Here is a 25,657-nt window from a genome sequence, read left to right as displayed (position 1 = left end):
CAGGAAGGTCCCGAGACGGAAACCACTGTCGTCGTTGCGTCAGTGAGAATGAAACACTTGGACACGTTTTGGGTGTCTGTCCTTTCAGCGAGACGCTGGGGAACTCTAGACATCACAGAATCAGGTCCATGATTGGCGAAGCTTTCAGGAAGAAGGTTACACGAAGAAGGCATTTCTCAAGAGGGATTCTGTCGGCGAATTGACATGCTTGCCATTCCACCAGGCTCTACATCCGCCTACCTTATCGACCCGACAGTCAAATTCGAGGCACAGGAACAACAGCCCGCTAAAGTCCACGAAGAAAAATGAGAATTTATGAGCTCACAGTTCCATTCTATTTGGAGAAATATCACCTCACCTCCATTGAAGTAGTTGGGCTAACGATTGGCGCTAGAGGCACAATACCTCACTTCTTTGTTAGTTTCTGCAAGAAGTTCCAGCTGAACAATAACTTCATTCGTGATGTTTCCATTACTGCTATCAGAGGATCACTTGCCATTTTAAAATATCACCTGTACTTTGTTTCCTAAAAAGGAAGAACTTTTGTTTGAACGTCTAATCTGTTTGTTTACTATGTTTGGGCCTATTATAGTATGCTATTATTTTTCCTGTCCTTAATTTCCTTTTTTTTTTTTTTTGTTCGTTCACTTCATTTCTCTTTTGTGATCTGTTTTGTTTTCACTTTGTGTTTTTTATTTTATTTTATTGGGTTATTTTACGACGCTCTTTCAACATCTAGGTTATTTAGCGTCTGAATGAAATGAAGGTGATAATGCCGGTGAAATGAGTCCGGGGTCCAGCACCGAAAGTTATCCAGCATTTGCTCGTATTGGGTTGAGGGAAAACCCCGGAAAAACCTCAGGTAACTTGCCCCGACCGGGATTCGAACACGGGCCACCTGGTTTCCCGGCCAGACGTGCTGACCGTTACTCCACAGGTGTGGACCAGAGGCAATCCCGTTATTGGGAAAGCTGAAAGAGTGTCTTTCATATTATTATGACATAAGTCTTCAGAACAAAATGATTCGAGTATGATTCAGTTACAAAGTATGTTTCAAAATGCCGAAAGAAACAGACAGTCTCTCCAGCAAAGTGGTTAATATTATCAGGGACGAAACGTGCTACAATACATTGAGTCAGTGTCTACTCAACTTTATCTGTGTTTATAACAATTAAAATGTTAAGCTATATTAATATTTGGAGTTAGGAAGTTATTAGTTACGCGTTGTATCTTCGAGTTACATGGCATGCAACAAGGGTGATAAGTATACAAAAAGAGCATGATTGTGCAAGAGTACAGGTTGGACTGCTCGAATGTACCTAATTTCAATTGTATGTGACTGGTAAACGGTTGAAGATAGAACCTTACGGTAACGTTTATACGAAAGGAAATCTCAACAAGTTTTGAATCCTATCGGTAGATCGTGCGCAGACACGGTTTCTTTTCGTAGATTGTATCGATTGTCAAAATGACGACACCACAGAGGAAAGCCAAATTGTGCTATGGTATGCGGAGTTTAAATCAATTGTTCAAGAGGAGTATCGGCGAATGTTTAACCATGATGCTCCAACTGCTAAAAGCATTAAGAAGTGGCAAGATACATTTTTAGCTACAGAATCGGTGTTGAAGAAGCATGGTGGTGGTCGTAGAACATCCGACGAAATGGTTGCAAATGTTCAAGACGCGTATAAGCGAATCCCGCGGAAGTCATTAAGAAGAGCTTCGCGGGAACTTCAAGTACCAAAATCAACATTGTAACGAATTGTCCACAAACGTCTCAAACTGTACGCATACAAAGTGCAGTTAATGCAACGTCTGGAGCCGGATGACAAACCCAAACGAGTGGAATTCGCCAATACGATTTCTTTCTCTGGGGCTGCGTCAAAGATAAAGAGTACGCCACCCCAGTCAGAGACCTTCGTTATGGATAAATATACAGAGTGTTTCGAAAATACGGGGCATAATTTCAGGTATGTATTTCCCACATGTAGACAATTAAAAAAATAGTTCATTACAACATGTGTCCGGAAATGCTTCATTTCCGAGTTATGGCCTTCACAACATTGAAATTCACCGGAACGTTTTTCTTTCCGCAGGTCGTTGTCATTACAGAAGATATTCAAAATGTCCACTTCCTGCTTGAATACAGACCTCACATCGATGTCTCATTGACCTGCGAACACGATCCCAAACTCCAGGAGTATTGCGTATGTCCTCAGAACATGCCACATCTTGGTCGTCCCCTTCCCAAACCAGGAGAGTTAAATTTTCCATACTCGCACAGACGGTAATGGAGACGTACAAATGTGTTCCGATCTGGACATTGGCGCAGCATTGCCGTCCGCCTTACCGTACATTTGAATACATGTCGCACAGTCTAACGCCTACACAACACTGAATGTAACCTTCGCTTCGGGATGAACTGTCAGAGTGCCGTCTTAATGTCTCCTTTGACGGCAACGACCTGCGGAAAGAAAAACGTTCCGGTGAATTTCAATGTTGTGAAGGCCATAACTCGTAAGTAAAGCATTTCCGGACACATGTTGTAATGAACTATTTTGATTGTCTACATGTGGGAAATACATACCTGAAATTATGACCCGTATTTTTTTAACACCCTGTATATTATATTATATATTCATCCATGCCTTCGTGATCTTCGGGAGCGCATCATAGAAGCTATTGAGAGCATTCCAGAAGACATGTTCCAACGTGCTTGGCAAGAAATCGTTCATCGCCTCGATATCGTCACAGTGACGGCTAGAGCTCACGTAGAGATATGGCAATGTGCATATCGAAACTTGTTGAGTTTTCCTTTCACATAAACGTTACCATAGGTTTCTATCTTCAACCGTTTACCAGTCACATACAATTTAAATTAGGTACATTCGAGCGGTTCACCCTGCATATTGCGATACAAGCATGGTAAGTGGATTATAACAGAATAGAGGACTCGTCTAGTCCTCTCTATTTCCGAGATTCTGTTATACACTGAACACATGTATTATGTATTGCATACTATTTTTGGCCGCTCTCAATAAAGAATAACTTATTATTCATTTTTAATTTAAATAAATCGTTCGTTTTTCAACGGTAACATTTTCATGTGTGATCGCCGTTTGATATTTGTCAATAGGGGTAATTAATTTACTATTACTCGTATTTCTCGATAGGTGTTATTTGTTTGTAATTATTCGGCGACGATTGTGAAAATGTTGTAATAAAATTAATTATAGGAAGTTTAGTTTTGTCTTCAAAGAAGTAGGTAGGTGAGACATTAATTATACATCAATATAAATAAATAGCATATAGCAAATGTTTGTAGGTGATACACTAATAAACTAAGCATTGTTGCAGTGTTCACTTTCATTCGAATTATCGCCAGGCAGAAAACTCAAACTGGGCTTTGTTGCAGGTGTTCACGTTTCATTGGTAAAGTTTGTCTCAAAATAAAATGTATCATATGAAAGACTTCATTGTAAATAAAAAAAATGCCTTGTAAAGAGCCATTCTAGATACTGTAAAATTTATTTTTCAATCTCAAAATTTCGCGACACATTCCATGGGGTTGCGCGACACACCGGTTGGGAACCCCTGGTCTACACAATCAGGAAGAATGTCTCCATTCTGAGTATTTTTCTTACATTCAGTTTCTCATTACTACTTTCATCATTTGCAAATGTGAGTACCGTATAAAAGTGTTTGACGTTTATATGTCGTGATATTTGCTCAGAATTGATTTCGCCTTTGCATTAAGCCCTTAATCATAAAAAATCTCTCTTCTCTATAATAATAATAATAATAATAATAATAATAATAATAATAATAATAATAATAATAATAATAATAATAAGGCAATTAAAAACTCCAACATCTTAACTGCTACAGACGAAATTGTTCAACGACTGCATTAAATCTACTGAAAAGTTACCTTTACAGCAAAGCTGGTCTTTTTCCGATCCGTGCGATTCGCCCGATGAGCAGTAGTAGTAGTTTATTGACCTTTCTAGCTTTGAGCCAGAGGCCGTTTTCTGGTCTTATACGCGCAGGACGCCCTCCAGCCATTGTACATAAATAACCGTTATATATATATATATGTATATATACACATATGAGACTTTCTGGCAAGTGCCAGTAGATGTGTGAGTGCAGTGATTGATTCCTTTTATTTCGGCGTAGGCCTAATTTGTTAACTTTCGATATTTGTAGGGGATTAGTGAGTAGGAATATAATATACATACATATGAGGAATGGTGAACGGGAGAAGAGTTCGGAGCAAAAGATATCAGCTGATAGACAACAATAAGGTATATATATATACATATATATATATATATATATATATATATATATATATATCATATGGGGAGATTAAGAGGATAGCAGCAAATAGGAAAGAAGGAAAATGCTGTGTTTGCAGTTAACGACATGCTCTTGGGCAGAACTTTATGCATGTATATATATATATAAAACACGTGTTTGCGGTTTTATTTGTGTGTTTTAGTTTGGTGGTTGGGGCTGGTGGTAGTTGTAGAAGAGTTTCTCCAGTGTTGTTCTGTTGTTTGTGATCGGTGGATTTGCGAAGGTGTGTTCTGTATATACGCGATTTACTGCCGAATGTGTGTATTTCCTGTTTATGTTGTTTAGATGTGTGAAGAGTGGCTTTGTTTTTGTCGTAGTGTAAAATGTGTTGTTTCTGGTGCGTCTGTGCAGGTGGAAGATTTGGCGGAGAATTCTTCTTTCGCGGACTTCGAATTTTTGATTGGGTCTTTGGAGGGGCTAGTGTGAGGAAAATGGAGGGATGTATGTATAGGGATCGATCCAATGCTTTCTATAGGTGGAGAAGTGTTTCGGTTATACAGCCAGGTCGATTGATGCCACTTAGGTAGCTTATTGCCCTGGTGGCTGCGTTATATTTCCTCCAGGTTTCTTTAGCTACTTCGGTCAAGGAGAGTTTGGAGGTGAAGGATGTTCCTAGATATGTGAGATTTCGCTGGAGTGGAAGTTGAGTGTTGGCTATCGTGACTGGGTTGTTCTGGAGGACTCGAGTTCGGAGTTTTGGGCGGAAGACGCATATCTGTGTTTTATCTGTGTTGACTGTGTTCCGCCACGTATTGGCCCAATTTAGACACTGCGGAGGGTAGTCGGAGGTGTGTAGCCGTGTGCGACGTCGTCTGCATATTGTGCCAGTCCTACTAGTGGATTGTTAGGGACGGGAATATCTGGCACATAGATGTTATACAGAGTGGGGGATATGACACTGCCTTGGGGGACTCCAGCTTCTGTTTGGAAGGCCCGAGAAAGTTTGTTCCTTCCGAGTCTAACCTGTTCTGTTCGGTTGGATATGAAGCTGGAGAGCCAACGTATGATTTCGTGTAACAGATTTAAGGATGTGAGTTTATATTTAAGGGCGTCTATCCAAACAGTGTGAACGGCTCTCTTGGCTTCTAAGGCAATAAGGATGCTGTAGTATGTACGTGTATAAGCCTCTTCAATGGGAGTGAGCACTCGTATCAGCTGGTCGTGTAGCTGCGCTCCCGGTCGGAAACCAGCTTGAGTGGTCGGGATAAATTGCTGTTGCGCATATAGACGTGTAGTCGTGACACGAGAACTTTCTCCATTAATTTGGCTAAAGTTGTTGTCAAACTAATCGGCCGGTAATTTTGTGGTCAGTCGCGTCTTTGCCTGGTTTAGGAAAGAGAAGAATGTGGAGTGTTTCCAGCGCTTTGGTGTGTGTGCGATACGAAGTAGTGAACGCTTACCTTTAGCCTCTTGATTATTCCATCGTGTCCTATACCAGTTTTTTTTAAGATGGGATATGACAGGAGCGTTGCGATCGGAAAAACAATTGAATGTCACATAGCGTGGTAGACCTGTTGCTATGGTAACAACGGTTGAGTTGGCAAACTTGCCGTTCCCACGTGGCGAGTGCTTAATAGCTCTCTTGGCGATATTTATTGTGCAACAGTGTTAGCATTGGTACGTTTCGACTTTGATTCTCTGTCGATTTTTGTACTGTTTCCTTACCTTTCGTCAATTGTCAATGGATATTTAAACGTCAGCCATCTTAACGTCAATTGCTAGCTTCCATCAGCTGCCAGCGTGGTAGTCCATATTGGCAACATAGCGCTGTAGTTCCAAGCTCGGCCGCTTAACTGTCATGTCCCATCTTAAAAAAAAACAGGTATAGAACCAGTGCTTACTGCATCACAACCAAGATGATTACATTCAGGTTATCCACATTAAGGAGTTTTGTATTCGGCAGTTTCCGGCTACATTCGGATTGTTACGTCACAGGGATACCACGTTTGGTCAGTCGTCTGCTACTCTGCTATACAAACAATAAGAATACTCTCACATGCAATAAGTGTCAAGTGGTTGTATTAATTTTAATGTGCATATACTGTTGTATTAGTGAGTGAATAGTTACTTCGTTATTAAACTGCTTAAGTTGTGTGAACTAGCGTAGCTGTTGAGTTACTGTCACGTTGTGTAGGCCTATAATACTGGTGACAGACTACAGTCACTAATCGCGATTATCGACCTAATCGCGATCGGGTTTGTAGTGTGTCACCGTCCCGATCGCGATCAGAAGCTAAAGCCTGGTTCAGACGGTGCGTGTTTCTGTGATGGATTCCAAGGTGGCTAGCAGGCAACGAGTTAGAAAGAGAAGAATATAGAGTGGCCATGTTGTCCTGTACAGCGCTCTTTGCGGTGCCACCGCGAAACACGGCAGATCTGAGCTAAGCGCCCACCTTTGTAAAAATTCGTCTGCTTACAATGTTGTATGACGGAGGTAAGAAGTACAAAAAAACGACGAAAAAACATGCCTGTTGTGTGTGCTGCATATAACTGCAATGTCAAAAGGAAAAAGACAACTGATATATCATATTTCATGTAAATTTTATGAAGTTAAGCCAATAGTTTTGTTAATTAGCAGCATTTTTTTTCATGCATAAATGTGTAGCAACGCCCGGCATAAACAAAATAAATGGTTCACTGGTAATGTACTTACACTAAATACGGATAAAACCAATTCAATTCCGTTTCAGACCCAGTGAAAAACAAATAGCAATACAATATTAAAACTGTATTTCGACACCGGCATCCTTTATTTCTGCTCCTTCTGTCCTTACTGCTTATACAAGAAGACGATGAGCTGTAGCTTATAAGAAGTAAGCCTATTTCGAAGACAAACGATTAATCAAATAAATGGTTCACTAGTAATAAAGTTAAACTAAATACGGATAAAACCGCTACAATTCCGTTTCAAACCTAGTTAATAGCAATCAAATATTAAAATTGTATTTCGACACTCATCCAAAATAACGCAAAACTCTGGGTTAGGTCGTATTGTTGTTAGTATTTTGACTGGAAGGACATGAAAGAACATAATTGAGCACCCACGTGCAATAATGGGGTAAGTATGAATATATTTCGTAACTACTTACCCCATTATTGTACGTGGGTGCTCAATTATACACTAATAATTGTCTGTGTGCCACAGCCCTTGAAAGGCTCAGGCAGACCAGCCGGCTGTTGGCCTAACGTTCACATTTCGATAATAATTATACTTTACTGTAACAAAAAAACTGAAAGCGTGTTTTGTCATGTTTCACCCACGTTACAAGCTTGGAGTAAAGGTTGTTTACTACAGATAGGGCCTACTTTCATTCTATATCTTATGGTATAGTAAATAGTTTTGCAACGTGTAGAGACTGGGAAAACAATTTAATAAAATCATCCGAATCATACTCGTTCATTTTATAGGCAATCTTGCAGGTCGCATTTAAAAGAACCTAGGAATATTAACATTTTCTTCAGTATATTTGCTAGGAATTCTTGTCATACTACATGACAATTTTGCTTAGGTTATTCTTTTAAGCATTCCTTCTAGGAATAGCTCAAGTGTTTTAAATTTAGCGTACATAAGTTTAGATTAAGTTCCTAGCACGTATTTGACGAAATACTAGGTTTTTCCACTTCAGTTTAACTGATTTATGCAAACGAAATTAAGACAGCTGACGATTCTAATGTCAGTTATCACCACGCCCACTTTGTTTTGGGCGCATAAGTTCATTACCGACGGTCGTTCAATTTTCTTCAAACATGGCGGCGCAATGACCACTCTATACTTTCTCTTTCTAACTCGTTGCTAGCAGGCTGGGTGCCGTGGTGGCTACGGTGCTGGGTTCCGAGGTGGCTGCGGTGATGGTTTTCGTTCACACGGAGCGAGCTGCCTTGCATGCTGGATCCAAAGAGTTTCAAGTATTACAAACTCTTTGGCTGGATCCCAGTTTGGAAGTTGGAGATGCTGGCGCGGTACGATTTGTAAACATCAAATATGGAAGCTGTATGTGAAGCTGTACGAAGAAGACGTTTAGCAGCCTTTGCTGTTTTGCTAGCTTTGAACGCTGAGGAGACGGATCATATTAAAAAGAGTAGAATGTGGAGTCGAAAATGGTTACTGCGTAGAAATACGGGCCAAGATGTCTTAACAATGCTGTTTGTATAGCCAGAGCCTTCTTTAGTTACAAGCCGGGGCCATACGTCGGCAACACTGTAATTATCTGTCACCTGGAGGCTGACCGTACAGTACACGTGTTTGTGCTAATGCCGATTTTCAATGTAAATTAATGTTACAATATAAGTGTGTGTCGATGGAATTATGTTTGCGGTCGTACCAAACGTTAGTTGTTGATGTATTATAAACTAAATGCGTGTTGGTGATAAAAAACCAATACAATAAATGAAAATAAAATGGTTGCAGTCTTTGGGAATTTTTACGGTTATGGATGACAAAGTAATTGACTATTCTATTAAATATTAAATATTGTATAACCACATTTTTATATTCTTATTTGTGGTTTGTGTGTATCAGAATTCTAGTCAAATGTTGGGTCTCGCCTGCTATATCAATAAAGTTACGCCTTTGGTTTTCAAAGTCATTGTAAACAGCTGTTTTACGATCCCATAAATGTTGCAGTTTTGTTGAAGATTTGGAATGCCTGCTATACGTCAGAACTATCTATAATTTGTAGATGCATATAATCACTTTGTTGGTTTGGTCAATGTTACTTATGTCCCTCCCACTATAGAAACATAGGCCAATTTTACACATATTTAGTATAACTTGTTGCTTCTTTGACAGGTTAGGTTTGGTTAGTTTAGGTTTTTGTTATAGCCTACCTTGCATATACGATTATAGCGCAACATTGGCAGTGATAAAAGTGAAATATTCGTTCAGTGGGCGTTGGATACTCTGCGTTCACCGCGTTTTGTTATGCATTATGTTGAAGGGATGTGTTTTCATTTTTTTGTTTTACTTGGCTTAACTGTATTTACATCCTCATACTTTTATTATTATAGGAATGTCAATAGTTTCTTCTGTTTACATTTTATTTTAGGCCTATTTGCATAATTCACATTCTTAGCTTGTTTTCTGTAGTTATATTTATTTAAAATTATATTTTAAAAAGTTTATAACAAATAATTTAGGATAACAGTATTGTTATGGTGACTGGCCAAGTTCAAATTAAAACTGGCTTCCTGGACATCTGAAATATTTATAGAAAAGCACGACATAATCACATGAAATTAAAATGCATATGATATCCTACACCTTTCATGTCAGAGGTGAAACAACATTAAGCGGCAAAACATTGTCAATTTACTAGCCACATAATGGTTAATTGATTGGAATAAGGTACTGCGAAAGTACGACATTATTTTATTTATTTTTGGTACAAGTAACATTTCTTTAGGTATTTATTTATTTTCCCTTGTACCATCAATAAAAGAACAAGTATGTTTTAATTTCTTTTTAATTATAAGTGTAGTTGCTACGACACATAGGCACACAGCACTTTCTAGGCAACTGAAATATTTGTAGAAAAACACGATAGATAATCGCATAAGATAATATTAAAATATATCCTAAACCTTTCACAGATGAAACACCATTAAGTCGCAAAACATTGTCAATTTGCTAGCCACAAATTTGTTAACTGAATGGAACTTAAGAATACTGCGTAGGAACTTACGTCTTTATTGCATTATTGATTTTATTATTTTCGGTGCAAGGAATATCTTTTTTATTTATTTATTTACCTTCGTACTATCAGCAAAAACATATTTTTTTGTAATTATTTTAAGTGGCAGCCTTTGTATGTAAGTAGCCTACTTACGCCGTATTCTGAAGTATAGCTAATTGATTGCAATAAAACACTATTTTCGAACCCGTAATAATTTACATCACTATCTGAATCTTGATCTTACCTTTGTGCATGAAGTAATATTGAAAAAATACGCGTTACGTATAACGAAAGCAATGAGCAAACACAATATCACTCTAAAATCTCCCGCCTCCACTCTGCGTTGCCAAACCTACCCATGCCCCGGCTTGTAACTAAAGAAGGCTCTGGTATAGCATATAAGCATGTTTCTTCTCTGTACGCCTCAATTAAAGTTCTGACTTGATCTTTGGTCTAACCGTAGGAATTCATAATCAAAATTTTCGACTTGCTCTCTTAAGGGGAGAGGATGGTACTTTTCAAAACTTTTTTCCTATTTGGTGTAAATTATTAATTTTTTGTATGTAGAGAGCTCATAGTTGTGGCAACTCAACCAAATAAAAATATTTTGAAAAAAAAAAAAAAAGAATTGGGGGCCCAAATTTGAAAAAATATATATACCCAATGCAGGATTGTACTAAAACTGATATATCTAAACTGTTTTTATAGATAGATTCAAACAATGTTTGCTATGTATTTGCAAAAGCATGTTCTACAAACTGTCTGTAACAGAATTTGATATTAGTCCCTACGTTGGTAAAATAAATAATAAAAATTTAATAACAATTTTCTTATTTCCTTTCTTGCAAACAAACGCACGTATTTTTAAAATGAAATCAATTAACAAAATTCTGTTACAGAGAAAAGTTTCCTAATAGTCTAAAGAATGTGTGTTCTAAATATCATGCATTTATCTTTAATAGTTCAGGAATTATATTCATTTTGTCTGGCAATGTAGCAAAAAAAATGAAGTTACTGGAAACCAATAAAAGCGGGCGTGTGATTTAAAAATCCATAGCGCAGGAAGTTTAAAAATGACATCTCAACATCCGATAAGGGCACAAATACCCACAAAATGTTAAGCAATGTATTCCACACATATCAAAGGGTATTTTAAAGAAAAAAAAAAACATTTTGAAAATTTAATTTACCGGAAACAGCAATAAAAGTGGGCGAGTGATTTAAAAATCCATAATGCAGGAAGTTTAAAAATGGCGATCCATACATATCACAGAGTATTTTAAAGAATATATATATATATATATATATATATTTTTAAATTTAGTAATTTTTCATCAAAAATACCATCCTCTCCCCTTAAAATAGTAGCTTCTGCAACCTTCCCGAGGTTGATCCACACTGTTGTTTTCTCGCTCCCAAGGTCCCAGAACAGTCTAGATAACACTCATGATAAATAAGAAACTAACCATAAGTGGAAAACAACTAAAATTCTACATTAACAATAGTAAATGTTGCAACAAATCAATTAAACAAGAAGTTTAAAACGACTAAAGTTCTATATTTGATTATTCTATCCTTAGAAACTAAGAAATACATAAAAAAGATTTAGTTGGAGAACAACTATTTTGATAGCACTGAACCAACACAGAAGCACGCAGGAAAAATAGCAAGGAACCTACCCTCGAAATCCAGCAAGCTATCCATCCACGGAGCCACCAGAGCGCATTATTAACGGTGAGTGACCACGCAGGCGACCCATCCGGGCAGCCACCTTGGAATCCATCACAGAAACACGCACCGTCTGAACCGGGGTTAAATCCTGTTTCCAGAACAAGATAATCGCGCTGAGGCACGACCCAGTGGACGAAAGTAACATTTTAGTAATCTTTGGTTTCGAATCACCTTGAATAGTATTATTTAGGAAGTCGTGATAGCTTCTGCTGTGAAATTTTGTCACCCCTTCCATTGTATTATACAAAGACGTTGGGGTATTATATGAAATAGAAATGAAAATGAGTGGCTAGAAAATGAATTAGGCTACTAATAGACGTAGTGGAGAAATTTAATGCAGATGTGAGAAAAGTAAAAAGAAATATATTAACAAATGACAGACGAATTATTCATATTATATATATATATATATATATATATATATATATATATATATATATATATATATATATATATAGGGAGAGAGAGAGAGAGAGCAATAAAAGGCTGCTGAAAGATGTTTCATTTCAATAAATAATGGATTACTAACTGGAACTGGTTTCTTTTTCAGATTTTCAATTTCAGTCTCCATTACGACGCTATCGTTGATGTTAAGGTTGATTTTAAAAATGTTTTATTACAAAATAATATACATTTTTGGCATGATATAAATTTTATAGGTTGTAAAATCTATTTTCAGTTTGTATCAGTTTACATTAAAAAGCATATAATATTTTTAACAAATAAATTCCCATATCAAGCTGCAAGAAACAACAAAAAAAGGAAAAAAAAACAATGAACAAACATCAAAAGAAAGTATGAACTTTAGGTGTTGTCCAGGAGGGAAACAAACATATACGTATGTACACAGAGAAAATTCTTTCCTCTATGGTAATTCAGTTGTTGACCCAACGAGTTAGAAAGAGAAAGATATAGAGTGTTCAATGCGCCGCCATGTTTGAAGAAAATTGAACGACCGTCGGTAATGAACTTATGCGCCCAAAACAAAGTGGGCGTGGTGATAACTGACATTAGAATCGTCAGCTGTCTTAATTTCGTTTGCATAAATCAGTTAAACTGAAGTGGAAAAACCTAGTATTTCGTCAAATACGCGCTAGGAACTTAATCTAAACTTATGTACGCTAAATTTAAAACACTTGAACTATTCCTAGAAGGAATGCTTAAAAGAATAACCTAAGCAAAATTGTCATGTAGTATGACAAGAAGTCCTAGCAAATATACTGAAGAAAATGTTAATATTCCTAGGTTCTTTTAAATGCGACCTGCAAGATTGCCTATAAAATGAACGAGTATGATTCGGATGATTTTATTAAATTGTTTTCCCAGTCTCTACACGTTGCAAAACTATTTAATATACCATAAAATATAGAATGAAAGTAGGCCCTATCTGTAGTAAACACCTTTACCTCCAAGCTTGTAGCGTGGGTGAAACATGACAAAACACGCTTTCAGTTTTTTTGTTACAGTAAAGTATAATTATTATCGAAATGTGAACGTGAGGCCAACAGCCGGCTGGTCTGTCTGAGCCTTTCAAGGGCTGTGGCACACAGATAATTATTAGTGTATAAATGAGCACCCACGTACAATAATGGGGTAAGTAGTTACGAAATATATTCATACTTACCCCATTATTGCACGTGGGTGCTCAATTATGTTCTTTCATGTCCTTCCAGTCAAAATACTAACAACAATACGACCTAACCCAGAGTTTTGCGTTATTTTGGATGAGTGTCGAAATACAATTTTAATATTTGATTACTATTACTAGGTTTGAAACGGAATTGTAGCGGTTTTATCCGTATTTAGTTTAACTTTATTACTAGTGAACCATTTATTTGATTAATCGTTTGTCTTCGAAATAGGCCTACTTCTTATAAGCTACAGCTCATCGTCTTCTTGTATAAGCAGTAAGGACAGAAGGAGCAGAAATAAAGGATGCCGGTGTCGAAATACAGTTTTAATAGTGTATTGCTATTTGTTTTTCACTGGGTCTGAAACGGAATTGAATTGGTTTTATCCGTATTTAGTGTAAGTACATTACCAGTGAACCATTTATTTTGTTTATGCCGGGCGTTGTTACACATTTATGCATGAAAAAAAAAATGCTGCTAATTAACAAAACTATTGACTTAACTTCATAAAATTTACATGAAATATGATATATCAGTTGTCTTTTTCCTTTTGACATTGCAGTTATATGCAGCACACACAACAGGCATGTTTTTTCGTCGTTTTTTTGAACTTCTTACCTCCGTTATACAACATTGTAAGCAGACGAATTTTTACAAAGGTGGGCGCTTAGCTCAGATCTGCCGTGTTTCGCGGTGGCACCGCAAAGAGCGCTGTACAGGACAACATGGTCACTCTATAGTCTTCTCTTTCTAACTCGTTGTGTTGACCATACGGGATGTAGTGGGTCACCACATTTTCGGTAATCGCGATCGGGCATGATCGCGATAAGTGCTAATCGCGATTACTACTGTAGTCTGTCACCAGTATTACCCTGCTGTTCCAATTTAACAGTGATCACGTGTGGAAGTTTATTGCTAGTGTGTATAAAAGGAGTGTAGATTCGAAAATAGTATATGCACAATACGTAAATATGCTAGCACACTGAATAAACAGCAGTAGCGATATAAATCGAGTTTATATTTAGGAAGGAAACTTTGAACTCTGTGCTAGTAGAATTCTATCGCTATCCATCTTATGGGAATCTAGTATTCGGTGGACCGAAAGAAAACTGTATATATGCAACGGTGCGGAGGTGTGAGTGAGTGAAACCGTATTAGTGTTAGTGCCTGTTGAGAAACTTGTACGTGTTGGTGACGAACTATATACCTGTCGAAAAAAAAGGAGATACCTCATGAGTGTGTAACAAAGTTTATTAATTCATGATTAATAATCACTACATATGTAATGTATAAAAATACAACTGTTACATAGATGCGTCATAGTTTCGTCATTACTTTATTACGAAAGGTAATAGAATAAGTGAAATTCTCTATTTGATCCGATAGTGTGCTCTAGTATGCCGCGCTAAGTATCGAGAATGAAGCTGGGCCTGATCGATTACCACGCTGTATTTTGTTCAAAGAGTACAGCTACAGCAATATTATTCTGTGCTCTTTGTTTCGTTCTTCTGTTGTTACAAGGCAATCATCATCATAAAATATATTTCTAAAAGTATACGAACGCTAAACGCTAGACTAAAGCAAAATATCCTTTATGTGTGTGTTTGTTTGTACGGGGGGGGGCAAACGAAGACGAAGTCCGCGTGTAGACTTACAGACAGCTTAATTAAGCGTAAAATTCCCAGAAGGTGGGGATGAAATGAATGAGTGAGCGTAAGGGTGGCTTTCTCAGCTCCGGAGATATTATACAGACGGAACCAGGCAAGTCTCTTAACGGTCACCAGAAAACACAGACCGCTCCCCCAAACAATAGCGGTACTCCACCCAGACAGCCCTCAAAATACATCATCATCCCACTGATATTACACTAGAAAGGACAAAGCGAAGTATTTCGAAGAAACCTGCTCCTGTTCTGTATTTAGCCAGTCATAAATCCCACTTGAAACCTTTAGGATTTTGAACTCTGATCTCCTGCACAGAAAATTCATGTCATGGCCGCTCCGATAGCAGTGCGTTATGTAATTTGTATGGATTGTGTAAAATCTATTAACAATCGTAAACAATAGAATTGCACATTAAACTGATGCCTTTATGTGCTCTTACAACGAGCCGCCTCTGAACAAAATTGAATCCGATACAGTTTTAAGATTGATACGAACTTGAAATTAAACAGAGGTCTTGGTATGAAGTGTTGTTAGCATCCAGACGCAGAATCATCAGTCACAGTGTGTGACTAAATAGAGAAAAATGCCTCTCACGTCCGGCGAATTGTCAAACTCGCTAAGGAATTGCGCAACATACTCCGCAACGAGAGCGTTGGGTTGTCCATTCAGAAGGCTAAACGAGGTATTGTACTCTTCAATATTCGTTGGCGTGCTTCTTATAATATAGTAACTATCCCATTCGTAGCATGTAAATGTAACTATAAATTAAAATTAGGCCTATTATGACGTTGTGTAAAATTAATTTTAATGAAAACGAGAGAAGCGGTTTCAAAATCTGAAATTTCCAGTTTCGGTTAATTTTGGGATATAAACTCAGAACTTTAATGAATCAGTACTGAGCTGGAAAACGAAGGTCAGTAATAGAATCATACAATTTCATCAAAGTTACAATTAACTCCATCTAATGGAGCTCATTGCATGTCTTATAAAAATATAGCCAGGGCTAGTGAAAAATTAGATATGAGAATAAATTTCTAGCTTGAGTGTCAGAAAAAAGAAGAGAGTCGTTCGAAAAGTAAGAGCTCGTAGATGATAAGGTAAAGGTAAAAATAGCCCCTTACCCGCCATGAAGGTTCTTGGGGGGCAAGGAGGTAGAGTTATATATTTTTTTATCTCTGCACTAGAATGAAGTTGTGATCGGACCACTCTCCGTCCATCTTTTTACCACGGGAAAACCCGGTACTAAATTTTATAGGAGGCTGACTAAACCTCTGGGCCGATCTAACAGTTTCGGCAACGAGATAATTCCCTCACCAAATGGAATTGAACCCAGGACCTTCCAGTTCGGTAAGACAGAAACAAAAAGTAAAAATATAGTGTATTAGATCTAAGTGTTACAAACATTAACGAAAAAAAAAACAGTTATTATCAGTGTCTATATTTGACAATTGTAATACAAGGTACTTTAGGCTTACTCAGTTATACTTCACAAAGTATTGGTTTGTAAAGCATAACTAATTTATATGATTTTTATACAGTATTTGAAGAAAGAAATTACAGTAATTTCGAAACAACAAGAAACGAACAAGTATTTCATTTTACGTAGTAAATACTAATAACTTTAAAGTAATAGACCCTACTCTTTCATTGTTCGTCAAGCATTATTATTTACTGTGTCCATTAATGCACAAATGTTGAAGAAAATAGCCTATTATACTCCAAATTAATTACATGCAGTAGGACATTGTGAAGTTTTTACACTGAAATTATTTCTTTGGTGTATGTCAATATAAATTAATATTCATATTAATATTAATAAATATAAATTAAGCTTAGAATTTAAATTCACATATAGTTTATTTGAAAACGTTGAGAGAAAGTATCGAAAAGTTGGGAGCGTTACTCAAAGAAATTAAAAGTGTAGTTCACAAGCTATGAAGCGACTATATTCTCTTTATGTCAGATTTAAAGATTTATTAATATAAGTATATTGAATTAATATTGTGACGTGAGATGGAAAATTTGCCATTATATATTTTTCTAGAAAATTTTTCCACCTTGCAAATAGTTGTTTTCTTCTCTCCTTACAACCTCAAGAGCCTCACATGTATTCCTCACTATCTTCCTGTGTATTCAGCGTAATGCTCTGTAATGGCGCTTCTGTATACGACTATTAATTGAACATTAACATTTTCTCCGACAGAACATCGAATAAATTCCTCTTCTCATTCTGTACGAAACGTTCTTTCCCGCTCGTAGAGAGACAGAGGGTTTGTAGAGCGACATGGTACCGACACTGATACCTTCAGTACGTGAGCGAGACAGAGAGCAATGTACAGGAAACTCCCCTTACCAGAATGAATGACTTTGATTACACGATGTAATCACGATACCTAGTTTGTTCACCGCTGATCTACATGAAACAATAACTGCGGTCTCTATGGAGACGATGTATGACAACAATAGGAATGCCGTTGCTGTGTTACATACGTTCTGAATATTAGGAAAAATGTTCCGTTCGTTCAGAACAGCGGTAAAATATTTTTCGCACAACAGAAGACTACTTGATATCGGAGCAACATCACTTGGAGTAGGGTCCCTGATAGGCACAGGATACGGGATATATAAAACCATCACCGGCGAGAAACGCATTAGTCCTCAGGGGCCCTATCCCAAAGACATCCTATTCAAGGATAGACATAGGCGCCCGAAACTGCGCGAGGAGGACCTGAATACACCATCTGAGCAAGAAATCAAGGTCACCGACTACTCTAAATATCTACCTCGGCAACCAGAGGAAGGACAAGAGCCAGGCCAGAGTGGTCAGGGTGGGCAGTTGGCAGGAGAAGAAACCCCACCGCCAATCTTTATTCCTCACAGCAAGAGAAACACCGGCCACTTTGTTGTTGTGGAGGGGGGTGAATTGAAAAGGGTCTACTCGGAGGAACTAGCTCCAGAAATTCCCGAAGAACAGGGCCAAGATGCAAAGAAGGGGGACGACGAACCGTCCGCGCCCCCTCCCCCAGCCCCTCAACAATAAGGTATGAGTTTACACTTTCAACTTATAGTATAACTTATAAGTATATATATATATATATATATATATATATATATATATATATATATGGTAATAATCGCTGAAATTATGGAACTCAAAGAAAACTATTCCCACGCTGCAAATACTCAGAATCTCCATGTCCTCGAGACTAACAAAATGAACTCTTATGAAATCTGATAGAACGCCGTGGGGAATTATATATCATTTAATGGCAATTCTCTTATTAACATAAATTCAGATCGTGGAGTTACCATACTAACCTGCAAATTACTCCTTTCTTTAAAGAGTACCTTTAACAATGTACTTGTACTGCAGATGTTGTTTTTATTCGGTGCTTTAGTAAAATGAAAATATCAAGATAATGCGTTGAAGAAAACTGTACCACACCGCAAATCTTCACGATCTTTCTGCTGAAAAGTTAGCTGCTCCAACTATGATTGGAACACGGGAAGGCCAGGTGCCAGGGTGCCAGATTTGACGTTCGCGTATATTCTCTGTACAGGTTATCGTCTCCCGCCTTGTCGCTCTGGGTGCCGTGTCCTATGCCGCCGCTCCCGCCGTCTTAGCCGCCCCCATTGGTGTGGCCACCTCCGTGTCCAGCCAGTACCACGCCCAGGACACGCCCAGCGCCCCATCTGCCAAGACCGAGACCCGCACCGCCGACGGCATCACTCGCGGAGGCTACTCCTACATCGATGGACACGGCCTCGTGCTACGTCTCCGATCCCGTTAACGGCTTCCGTGTGGCTGCCACAAACCTTCCCGTCTGTCCTTCCGCTCCTGCTGCCCCCTTCGCTCCCGTTATCCACGGCGCCCCCGCCGTCGTGGCCGCTCCAGCTCACTATGCCGCCTACGTCATCCCCGCTGTTCACACTGGAGTGCGCCTCGACATCCCCGAATTAGCTGCCGCCAAGACCGCCCACTTCGCCGCCCACGCCGAGGCTCTTGGTTTGCAGGGCCGCAAGAAGCATAGCGTTGCCGCTTATGCCGCCCCTGCCGCTGTTGCCACTTACGCCGCTCCCGTTGCCGTCGCCGCCCCTGCCCCTCGTCGCCGTCGTTGAGCCCGTGAGGAGCTTTGGCTACTCAACCGTCTCCGCCCACGCCGACCCCGTCGTCGTTGCCGCCCCCGCTCCCGCCGTCGTAGCAGCTCCCGCCGCTGCCCCCGCCGTCGCTGTTGCCCACGCAGCTCCCTACGCCGTTGCCGCCCCCGCGGTGTCCGGCTCCAGCCAGTACCAGGCTCAGGACACCCTGGGACATTACAGCTACGGATACGCCGACAGCAACTCCCAGAAGCAGGAGGTGCGCACCGCTGACGGCATCACCCACTGCGGCTACTCTTACGTGGACGGCCATGGTCTCGTGCAGAGCAAGTACCACGCTGACGCCCTCGGCTTCCGCGTTGCTGCCACCAACCTGCCCGTCGGCCCCGCCGCCCCCTAAATCTCCGTTCCTACCCTGGCTAGACCTGTCATTAACAGTACCTGCTGCAGTCTCGGCAAGATTGATCCCCATTGAAGAATAACTACTAAAAGACAGACCAACTCTTACGTGCAGCTCACTGCGGCACTCAGCAAGCCGCCCTCCTTGGTGAGTGTCCAGGTCTCACACTTAAGAGTTGTCTCAGGTTTTTAGGCTGATTACAAGAGCCAGTCAACAGGACAATTGAACCAAAGTTCCAAAGTGCGATAGTGTCAGAGTTTCAATGTGAATCGGACTTAGAACCGACGCGACGCAACTAAGGGAGACGCTCACATCAGCCCATTCTGGAGCCCTAAGGGAGTCCAGAACGTAAGAGCGACTCTGTAGAATATCCGGAAGCGATTTCCACCAGAGGCCACCATTAGCAAGTTAGCGAGCACTGTGCCCGGTGGCATCAGCTGGGCGGACTAGCCTGCCAGAGCTATGGCCACCACCTTTAGGTTCTAAGATTTATTTAGTCAAAATGAGTGAAAAAGTATTGTTCTGTTCTTGTACATCTTCGTGAACACAAATTGTCAGGGCCCTCTATACACTCTTCTCTCTTAGACTCAGTTCTTCTTCAGTGTTATTGTCTTTCTCGTTGAGTGTGTACGTATTGTTATAATAAAATTTATTCTTATTTTGCAGCATTATGTATTACAAAGAAACAAAAATGTAAAACAAAGTATGGAATATACATGCAATAAAATTGTTGTGCTATAAAAAGAGAAAAAAATGGTGTTCCTTAATTATTATCTCTACCTTCCCATCGTTGGCTTCAAAACTGCATACATACATACATACATACATACATACATACTCGTACGTACATACATACATGCATCATCTAATACATTACGTACCTAAATATGGACACACAAGTCCATTTTACATAAGTTACATGCATAAATAACTACTATATAGGGTGGAAGTGAAATAATCTTGCAGATTGAAAGAGACGATAGGGTACACGTAAATGAATATAAAATATAAAACCTATCTTACGTTTCGTGATTAAATGCACGGTTTATTAGAAATTAAGTTTGAAGTTTCAGCAGTCCGGCTACATCGTCGCTAAACACTCTACTCGTATACAGATGTAAGACGGCAACGAACTCAGTGACTCTCTGTGCGTAAGCTGCCAAGACGTTTTCACGCGTTCGCTTCGTGCAATGGTTTGAATTTAGGAGTTTTTAAAATTAAATTTATATGAAAACTGTTCACGCTATTGAAATACTCCAGAAGGATAAATGATTCTTTATTAGATTTCCTAACGATATGGGCAAAAATCACGATCTTACTCGCAATGGTTACCGAATAAGAGATTGTTAAACATTTGGGAAAAACATTTTTTTTTTCTGAAAAAAAAAAACTATGAACTTTCCACTAATGTGATATTATAGTTTTTTGTTACATACAACATGACCTATTCCTTCTGGAAATCTGCAAGACTATTTCACTTTCACCTTGTATGTAGGTATTACGTAATAAATGTATATAAACCAGCATATATGCATACACTTACAGTATACTTATATAAGTAACCATATTTGATAAGTACACCATGATTCATCACCGCCTCAATCATCAATATCATAAACATTAATCAAAATCTAAAAAAAAAAAAAAAAAAAAAAAACAGTTACATGAATACAAGCCATCTACAATACACAATAGAAACAGGAACTCAATAATAGTAATTAAAAAAGGCCTACTAGTACGTATACTCACAGATTCTTAAAAAACACACAAAGCGTGTATAAATAAACAACTCAAAAAAGTACATATCCATATACCAAATACATGTAAACATATGTTCGTATTTACACGTTCATACATTCAATTGCAAGTAGTTTTGAAACTTTGCAGATATTAAGTTCAAATGCAAGATGTGTCAAACACAAAAGTTCTATTCCAAACAAAATCGTAGTGACATGCTATGTACAGCTGAGGAGGCAAGCCCTGGCAAGTGAGCTTGGCGATAGGGGAGAGAATAAGCTATCAGAAAGAGAGTTTATTTCATGATGCTGAATATTACACGAATCTACCGACACGGAAGTTCATCTCAGACTAAAACTTATATTCCCTTCCATACCAATTGGTGGTATAGCCACGGCACATGATAAGGTCACAGGACAGGTGTTGCCTCCCCTACTGTACACCTGTATGTACACACAAAAAACCATACTCTTGGTTTCACAAGTAAAGAACCTTCGTTGCAGGGTTGGGTTCAGGAAGCCATAAATCTGACTGGCACGCTCCTCCAATTATTGAAACCGTGAACAAAAATACCGCCAGGAGACCGCCGAGAATTCTGTGTTGTGAATTTTCCATTTTTGAAAGAATATCCCTGCCACTGCATTACGGTTTAAGTGGTGTCTTAGTAACAGCGCGTTGTGGTTGTCAGCAGTACGCTAGTGAATTTACAATGTTTAATTTATTTCGGCCGTGGATAAACCCACAACCAGAGCCTTCTTCTGAAATGACTCCGACTAAACGATTGAAAGGGACGAAGTTACGAAAACAAAGTGTACTTATAGTACAAAATGTTAAGAATCGATGATTTTACACATGATCTTGTGCGACGAACAGTGTACGAGTGCTACGAGAGCGGAATGTCACCGACAGTAGAGTCCGTAACGTATGCTATGCGGGAGAAAACTAGTGGCACTGACTACGAATTTCTTTATGGGAAAAGAACTGTTCGTAGATTACTCCGAAGTATGGGGTTTTCACATAAGACAGAGGAAAGAAAATCCACTAGAGCTGAAGCCAGTAACATCATTGCTTGGAGCTACTCGTATCTCGAACAGATAAGAGTTGCGTTTACATGGCTACAATGATGTGTATTTAGACGAAACCTGGTACGACAGTCATAATGTGCATGAAAAACTGAACAGACGACTCCGAAAACTGTGTGGTACCGATATCAGGTGCAAAGGATGAAGAATTGTTATTGTGCACTGTGGGAGGGGGGGGGGGTTCGGTTTCATCGATGGTGCTCTAGCTGTTACTCACAAGAAAATGGCACATGCACCTGGAGATTATCATGACACAGTGATCTCTGCAGTTTTCGAAGAATGGTTCGAAAATAGTGTCCTGAAAATGCTACAGGAGCCCTCTGTAATAGTATGTGACAATGCACCTTATCACAGTTTTCAGTGTTACTTGTGTGTAGCAAATAACTTATAATAGAACCTAATCTTGTTTACTAAATTAGTTAGGCGTAGCCTATAGCTTATACAGTAGACTGAATATAAACATTTCAATGCACGATGGCACAACAACAGATATTGTTTACTTTTCTTAATCTAATAACAGGCATGCTAACCACTCGATGATCGGTGATGACCTGTAGTAGTAGTAGTAGTAGTAGTAGTAGTAGTAGTAGTAGTAGTAGTAGTAGTAGTAGTAGTACTAATACAGTATATTATTATTATTATTATTATTATTATTATTATTATTCAACTGATTTAATTTATTCGTAAATAGAAAGTACATTGAAAAGAATCCAACCAGTTGCAAAAGAAAATACATTACAAGAGTCCGGCCAGGAGTAAACGTGGCAACAGCTTCCCCTAACTGGCTTGTCAATCACTGTCATCTGTGCAGAAGTGGTGTGAGGCCAGGGTTCTTTACTTGTGGAGCCGAGAGTACTTGCATACAATATATAAAGAAGAACGTATACATACGTACGTGCCTACATACATGCATACATACATACATACATACATACATACATACATACATATATGCATACATACATAAATCACTTACTCACCTACTCATTTATTTACTCACTCGTTCTAATGTTATATAATATAATATAATAAAATATTAACAAATGTATTTTTTACCTTTTATTTCTGTCGACTATATTCATATTTTTATTGAATATCACTGGCTTCTGTCGGATTGTTAATTTATATTAAATGTGTATTTTTCTCTCTTTTTCTCTTTCTTCTTTATTCTTGCTCTTGTGTTGTATAAATTGGTTTGAATTCAGTTACTTACTGTATTTAGTAAACTGTCCTTGTAAAATTTATGTTATATTATTGACTAAGACCACACCGTACACGAGCTTAGCTCTTATGGTAGTGGCTAGAAACATTTTTATTTTATAAATGTAATTTGTACTCACTAGCTAGCTAGTTAAATAAATAAATAATAAAATGTGATGGAAGTATAGGCCTAATAGAGATTATTTTACACAAAAAACATTTCAGATATTTACATGAAATACGTTAATATCTTAAACAGCTATGAGTAATTCAATCCTGCTATGGAGTAACGGTTAGCATGCGGACCCGGGTTCAAATCCTGGTTGGGACAGGTTACCAGCTTGAGGTTTGTCCGGAGTTTTCCCTCAACCCATTAAGAGCAAATCCTGGGTAACTTTCGGCGCAGGACCCTAGATTAATTTTTCTGGCATTATCACCTTCATGTCATTCGGATGCTAGATAACCATAGTAGTTGATGAAGCGTCGTACAATAAACCAATAAAAATGCGTTTCTAATGACAGTGCATGATGAGGAAATCATACAATTACGATCCTGGATGTTTTATATTACTATTTATGCTTTTGAATATCAGTCACGTCTTGATAATAGGATGCACACTAGTATGCTGATGTTCATTTTTTAATTTTCGTACAGCAATGTAGACAAAGATGAAATAGTAATATGCGTTACAAGAGCGGTATGTTGACGTTTTCATGTTCGAGGAAAAGATTGAAAAAGCGAAAGGTAGTTGAGCTTTTTTAATTTCTGAGAACATGAAAACAAACTTACCGCTCGTGTATCGTACATTATTTTGTGCGAAGATCGTTTATTACATACCTGAAAGAGGAATTTCTAATTAGTTGCAATGAAATCTCCATCTTGGTTTCTATTCAATGACGGCAACTTTGGAAAACAAATATATCTATCTTGAACATTGTTCCTATAAAATGTTTTCTGTGTTTACTATACTGTAGCAGGCTGTGATATACGTCTGTCTTTTTTTCCCCCAGTCTATGATGAGTCTGGAATCTTGTTGATTTTTTCACGGCTTCCTTAATGTTACTTGCATTACAAATGCAGTAACTTTTGTGGTGTTGTAGAGTTTACTTCATTTTTGCAAATATTTAAAAACAATAATTAACAGTGTAATTTAGGTGAAATTGCAGTGGTAAGTTTCCAATTTATAATTATTACTATATTGAACGTCTTTAAAAAATAATATGTTAAAAGCCTAAAGCAGTAAAATGAATATGACGCTTAAGCGCTAAGAATAGGGAAATTGTTATGTGTGTTACGTTGGGAATACTGAATGTGATATTTCACACTTACCGCGTATTGGTTTTGTGCGGAAAGCAAGCAAATACGCACGATCTCGCACAAAAATATGTACCTAGGCCTGATACAGCCTACACTATGTGATGTTGTAGTTAAATGAAGTTTTATATACAGGGTGTTTCAAAAATACGGGGCATAATTTCAGGTATGTATTTCCCACATGTAGAAAATAAAAATAGTTCATTACAACATGTCTCCAGAAGTGCTTTATTTCCGAGTTATGATCTTCACAACATTGAAATTCACCGGAACGTATTTCTTTCCGCAGGTCGTTGCCGTCAAAGGAGACATTAAGAGGGCACTCTGACAGTTCATTCCGAGGCGAAGGTTACATTCAGTGTTGTGTAGGCGTTAGACTGTGCGACATGTATTCAAATCAAGAGCTGGCAGAGATACACTTCATGTATGGTAAGGCGGACGGCAATGCTGCGCTGGCTCGTCGTTTGTACCAGGAGAGGTACCCACAGCGACAATGTCCAGATTACTTGTGGGGCCATTTAAAATCATTGGTTTATTCGTCTCCGGTGCCTGATTTGAAATCCCTTCGGAATCGAATTGTGGCATGTTCTGAGGACATACACAATACTCCTGGAGTTTAGGATCGTGTTCGCAGGTCAATGAGACATCGATGTGAGGTCTGTATTCAAGCAGGAGGTGGACATTTTGAACATCTTCTGTAATGACAACGACCTGAGGAAAGAAAAAGGTTCCGGTGAATTTCAATGTTGTGAAGGCCATAACTCG

At 38.5% G+C, this 25,657-nt stretch overlaps 1 pseudogene; it reads left to right on the top strand.

Annotated features, from left to right (window-relative positions):
• The first annotated feature begins 14,769 nt into the window (after positions 1–14,769).
• LOC138710420 (cuticle protein-like) lies at positions 14,770–20,171 on the top strand (annotated as a pseudogene).
• The last annotated feature ends 5,486 nt before the right edge of the window (positions 20,172–25,657 follow it).

Source organism: Periplaneta americana, chromosome 12 (genome assembly GCF_040183065.1).
Source record: "Periplaneta americana isolate PAMFEO1 chromosome 12, P.americana_PAMFEO1_priV1, whole genome shotgun sequence".
Classification (NCBI taxonomy): domain Eukaryota; kingdom Metazoa; phylum Arthropoda; class Insecta; order Blattodea; family Blattidae; genus Periplaneta; species Periplaneta americana.
The sequence above is the reverse complement of the archived record's forward strand: the minus strand, read 5'-3'. Positions and strand labels throughout refer to the sequence as shown.